This window comes from Lactuca virosa, chromosome 4, assembly GCF_052849685.1.
Source record: "Lactuca virosa cultivar CGN04683 chromosome 4, Lactuca_virosa_CGN04683_v6, whole genome shotgun sequence".
NCBI classification, from domain to species: domain Eukaryota; kingdom Viridiplantae; phylum Streptophyta; class Magnoliopsida; order Asterales; family Asteraceae; genus Lactuca; species Lactuca virosa.
The window spans coordinates 223,847,338-223,853,878 of NC_136429.1; positions in this window are offsets into that span (position 1 = coordinate 223,847,338).

A 6,541-nucleotide genomic window follows, 5' to 3' on the forward strand; every position below is an offset into this window, starting at 1 on the left:
CAAGAAACACATAAGCCAACTCCAAAAGGATGGAGTCTTGGAGTCATTTGACCTAAAGTCAGATGATAGTTGTGAATCTTGTTTACATGGAAAAATGACAAAGTCACCCTTCACTGGTACTTGTGCTAGGGGTGAAGGTTTGTTGGATCTTGTACACACATATGTATGTGGACCCTTCAGAACCGCCACAAGAGATGCTAACCGCTTCTATGTGACTTTTACTGATGATTACAGTAGATATGGTTATGTCTACTTAATCAAGCATAAGTCAGAAACCATTGAAAAGTTCAAAGAGTTTAAAGAGGAAGTGGAGAATCAGCTGGGCAGGAACATTAAGATGCTTCCATCCGATCGAGGTGGTGAGTATCTTAGTACAGAGTTCCTTGACTATCTTAAGGAATGTGGGATTGTCTCACAATTGATACCTCCCAGAACACCACAACTTAATGGTATGGCTGAGAGGCGTAATTGAACCTTGCTGGACATGGTTCGTTCCATGATGAGTCGAGCTTCGCTAACAATCTCATTCTGGGGGTATGCCTTAGAGACTGCCGCCCATATCCTTAATCTAGTCCCTACCAAAATGGTTGCTAAAACACCTCACGAGATGTGGACTGGGAAAGTTCCCAATTTGGATCACATCAAGATTTGGGGTTGCGAGGCTTTCGTGAGGCGCGAGACTCACGATAAGCTCGAACCTCGGAGTGAGCGGTGTATTTTCATCGGCTACCCATAAAAATCCTTTGGTTACATCTTCTATAGACCCAATGATAATTTGGTCTTTGTGGCAAGGAGATGAGTCTTTCACGAGAGAGAGTTCATAAGCCAAGGAGACAGTGGGAGGCAAATTGATCTTGAAGAAATTCAAGAGTCAAGTGGTGAAGGAAACTCAAACCCTAGCAATCAACCTGAGGAGGAAACTCTTGTTGATCCAACTGACGAGTCTGTACCTCTGAGGCATTCCACGAGAGTTAGGAATGCACCTGAGCATTACTATGGTTTCCATATTACTGCGGAAGGTGATACACTTATCAGTGATAGTACACTGGTAAGTCTGGATGAACCTAACAGTTACACGGAAGCCATGGCAGGCCCTGGGTCTGCTAAATGGAAAGAGGCTATGGACAGCGAGATACAATCCATGTATGACAATCAAGATTGGAACTTGGTTGACAATGTACCAGGTCGTAAGACAGTCACTTGCAAATGGATCTTCAAGAAGAAGACCAACATGGATGGGAATGTACACACTTATAAGGCGCGACTGGTTGCAAAGGGCTTTTCTCAAACTCCGGGAGTTGACTATGATGAGACCTTTTCACCAGTAGCAAAGATTAAGTCTATTAGGGTTATGCTAGCCATTGTTGCATTTCATGATTATGAAATATGGCAAATGGATGTCAAAACCGCTTTCCTTAATGGAAAGTTGGCTGAGAATGTTTACATGAGTCAGCCAGAGGGTTTTGTCACTACAGAGTACCCTAATAGAGTGTGTAAGCTTGAGAAATCCATCTATGGATTGAAACAAGCACCTCGCAGATGGAATCTTTGTCTTGATGAGAAAGTCAAAGAGTTTGGTTTTTCGAGGAGCGAAGATGAGTCATGTGTATATGTTAAGGCTAGTGGGAGTATAGTTAGCTTTTTGGTATTGTATATGGATGACATACTACTCATAGGAAATGACATCCCAACTCTGCAGGAGGTGAAGTCCTGGCTTGGGAAGTGTTTCGCTATGAAAGACAGCGGAGAAGCTGCCTATATTCTGGGGATAAGGATATTGAGAGACAGGAGTAAAAGACTAATTGGACTTAGTCAAAGTACCTACTTGGATAAGGTGTTGAAAAGATTCAACATTATAGATTCCAAGAAAGGTGACTTACCCATCCAAGGCAATACCAAACTGAGTAAAAACTCAAAGTCTGAGTACATAGGCTAAGATAGCTGAGATGAGTTGAGTATCGTATGCTTCCGCTGTAGGCTCGATCATGTATGCTATGACTTACACTCGTCCTGATGTGGCCTTTGATTTGAGCATGGCCAGCAGATATCAGGGGAACCCTGGGAAGGCTCACTGGACTGCGGTAAAGAACATTCTCAAGTACCTGCGGAGGACTAAGGACTGGGTCCTTACCCTCGGTGGGAGTGATGACTTGAGAGTAGTGGGGTATGGTGATGCTAGCTTCCAGACTGATAAGGATAATTTCCATTCTCAGTCAGGTTGGGTCTTTACCTTAAATGGAGGAGCAATTACTTGGAGAAGTTCCAAACAGGAGACAGTGGTTGATTCAACTTGCGAATCAGAGTACATAGCAGCAAGCAAGGCAGCGAAGGAGGCGATATGGCTGAAGAACTTCATTAGAGACCTTGGAGTTGTACCAGCTATAAAGGAGCCTATGGAGATTTTCTGTGATAGTGAAAGTGCAGTTGCCTTAGCCAAGGAACCAAGGGATCACGGGAGATCCACACACATCGACAGAAAATACCATTTCATTAGACATCGAATAGAAGAAGTAATCCTCGTCGCAAAGAGGGTATCATTGGATGAGAACCCAACAGATTTCCTCACGAAGGGACTGAGTAGGGTTAAGCATCTTCAGCATGCGAGGCGCATTGGGCTAAAGGATAATATTAGTTTTATAAATTAGATAGTTTTTGAAATTTGTAATGTAACACCTGGTTCGGGTATTGGTGGGAAAGTTTCCAATTTAGGGAGGATTTACGCATGGACTCGGCGAGTTGGGAGATCAACTCGTCGAGTAGGGTCGTGGCATCTTGGAAGCGGGTCGGAACTGACTCGGCGAGTCGGAAGGCCCGACACGGCGAGTCAGAGCTGTTTAGAGAAAACCCTAGATTTGGGGTTTGCCCCCTATATAAACATCATTATAAACCATAGTAGCCTCCCTTAACACCATAGAAGAACGTTCACGACTGCAAACCCTCTTGTGTGTGAAGTAAGAACAATTGGGAGGTTATATTTGAGATTTTGGGGTGGATTCCAAGTTTGAAGAGGAAGTATCAAGGGAGAAGTATTAGATCAAGCATCTATTTCGTGTTCGGCATCTGTCTGAGGTATTAATCTGCTACCTTAAGCTTTGATTTCTTTTTGGAGGTTATGGCCAACCTTGAGGAGATGGAAGAAAACTTAGATTTGGACCTATCACAAGGATATGATTCCAGATCTGGACCTCCTTAGGTCCCAAATATCATAAAGTTGCATCTTTTATTAAGCTTATTCCCTCTCCATGCATGAAAACCTTGTTTGAAGGTTAGTCTTGGTGTTATGGCCATGTGAGGCCTTGCATGCACGTAAAGTTTGAAACTTTACGTGTTATCTACACTAGTAGAGGATAGATTAGAAGTTTGGGACCTTGAGTCCCACTGGAAAAGGCCGTAAACATAATGGACTAAGGGGACTCGGCGAGTCGTGCAAGAGACTCGGCGAGTCGAGAGGGTTTCCTCGTTCACGGTCAAGGGTTCATGACCAAGGGTTCACGGCCAAAGGTTCACAGCCAAGGGTTCACGGTCAAGGGTGTTCGGTTGGGCGTTTACGGCCGTAAACATCAAGGAACTCGACAAGTCTCTCGGATGACTCGGTGAGTCGATGAGTTACACAGGGAACCTGATGAGTGGCTGATTGCACTCGACGAGGCAAGGTCAATATGGACTGTTGACCTTGGCTACAGACCTAGACTTTGACCAGGTTTGACTCAGAGGAGCCTTAAGGGCTGAGTTAAGATTATTTACTTATTGGTTATAGGCAGTTTGGGAGGATCAACGTAGGACATACCAGATATCGGTTGTCGGTTCAGCTTTGTGAGGTGAGTTTTCTCACCATACCAATGGGTCTAAGGCACCAAGGCCAGCCCATTTTATGTTAGTGGGTTTACTTGCTATGTAGAGGTGTGATATGTATGTATGCATGATATGTGGTAGAGATAGCCTCTGTGGCTAATGGTAGAGATAGCCTTATGGCTAAAGGTAGAGACATCCTTTATAGCTGATGGTAGAGATAGCCTTGTGGCTAACGGTAGAGATAGCTTTATAGCTAATTGACGTGTGATAGTGGTAGAGATAGCTTTTATAGCTAATGTGATATGTGGTTTGTGTGGGGTATGCTCTGGGGGACTCACTAAGCTTTCAGCTTACCGTTTGTGGATTTGTTTCAGGTACATCGGAGCCCAAGGGAAAAGGCAAGGCGTGATGATGCGGCGTGCACTCTATCTCTCTTTTCCGATATGGTTGAGGGGACACACCGATGTTTTGAAAATAATAATGTTGTAATGTTGGTGGTTTTGAAAACAATTATTGGGATTTTCATGTTTTATGAAATATGGTTGACTAATTAAAAATGAAAAAATTTCTTTGTAAAATTTGGGTCGTTACAAGTTGGTATCAGAGCCCTGGTTTGAGGGATTCGGGCACACTCTCGGGTGTGTCAGGACTTAAACTAAGGAAATGGTAAATTGTTTTCAAAAAATAAATAAATAAATAAATAGATAAATAAAAGTTAAAAACTTTTAAGGAATGGAAAAGATGAGAGTGCAACGCGCGTGATCAGCCATGCTAAGTAAGTAGTTCCCCAATATGTTAGCCATGTTATACTGATATTTAAGCTGTGATAATCGTATGGAACTTGCTATGTGTATGCTCTTAAAATTGTATACGGTTAGGAGCTTATAGCCTTAGAATGATTGATTTGGCCTTATTTCCTGTTCCTCGTCTGGTTGTGGTCCTAGGGTAGAATCTCTTATTCGAAAGTCTATTTGAACCTTTTCTGTGTATAATTTGCATGCATAAAGGCAACCTGTTATGATTGGTCTGTTTGATGTGGGTAGAGAAAATCTTAGAACATAGTAGGATTTGGGTTATGCGGTGGTTTGTAGTATATGGTTTATTTTGGGACGAATTGGAGTTATCAGATAGAGCCTTGGGGAAAGGTATAGGTAGGTGTGGAAGGTAGTATTGGGCCCGTACTACTGAAAGCACAGGAACTGTACTCGAACTAGTGCTAGATCTGACAAATTTGAGGAGGACCGATGTGGGAAGATCCCCTATATATATATATATGTCCTAATTATTATGGTTTATGACATTCCAGTTCAGCATGGTAACGACACGATTTGGGACAGGGGGATCAGTATCAGGATCAGGATTAGGATCCGGATCCGGATCGGGTAGCGGTACAGACCCGTTGATGAGAGGCTGCGCGAGATCATTGCATCCAAGGTTACGAAGGGTATCCTTGACGCTACCCCAGTGATCTTTGGGATGGTCAAGGAAGGTATTATGTAAATCATGGAGGAGAGGCTCAGGTCATTCAGAACTGAGATTGCTGCAGGCCAGATCGGAGCCCGAACTCCCTCGTTCCAGGAGTTCAAGGCGTGCGGAGCACCGGAGTTCCTCGGGGTCAGGGACCCCATCATTAGCCGACACTGGGTGGCGGATATTGAGAACGCCCAGCGCACGAGTTCCTTCCAGGATGCGGCAATGGTTGGGTTTGCTTCATGTATGCTGTGGGATAGGGCACGAGATTGGTAGGGCGAGGTTACTCGCCAGGTGGGACCAGCCGGAGTGGCGGAAATGACGTGGGCTGAGTTCGTTCGGCGATTTGATGTAGAGTTTGCACCACCTATTGAGGTGCAAAGGCTAGTAAGGGAGTTTCATGACTTACAGCAGACTACCGAGACGGTGACAGAGATCACCGCCAAGTTTCGGGAACGAGCTTTGTTGATTCCGCAATACGCTACCGATGAGGAGATGAGGCGGACCCGATATCATTCCATACCGAGGGACAATATTCGGGAGTTTGTGAGCTTTACGGGGTGTAAGACCCTGAATGAAATGGTGGAGAAGGCCCGGGAACGGGAAATTGAGTTGGAATCCCGCACGAAGCGGAAGCCTGAGCAGGCTCAGGCAGCAGTAGGACAAGCTAAGAAGCCTAAGACGTCAGACACTCCCAGCAAGGGTCAGCAGGGTCGGGGCCGATGTGCCAAGTGTAGTCGGGTACATAGTGGAGCTTGCTGTATCGCAGGCTCGGGATGTTATGCATGTGGCCAGCAGGGCCATATGAGCAGGGACTGCCCCGCTAAGGGCTTAATCTGTTTTCACTGCAACCAGACCGGCCATAAGCGGGTCAACTGTTCGAAGTTGCAGGGAGGAGGAGGAGCGGTGGCGGCGCCTGCCCCTGCCATAATGAGGATTATCGATGGTCGCTCTGCTAAGGTGGAAGCCTCGAGAGTTAAGAGTCGCGCGTTTCAGCTAACCACCGAAGAGGCTCGAGCAGCGCCAGATGTTGTAGCTGGTACGTACCTAATATTACCTGCCTATATTACTTTTGTATGACTTATGTGTGATCTATGCTTGCATAGGGACCTTTTTGGTCAATGGTATGTCTGCTCATGTCTTGTTTGATTCGGGTGCTACCCGATCATTTGTGTCACTTGCACTTAGCAAGAAGTTCCGGGACACACCAAGAGCTTTGGTTTCCCCGCTCGAGGTAGAGATTGCGGATGACCGCACCATTAGTGCTGCGAGGGTGTAT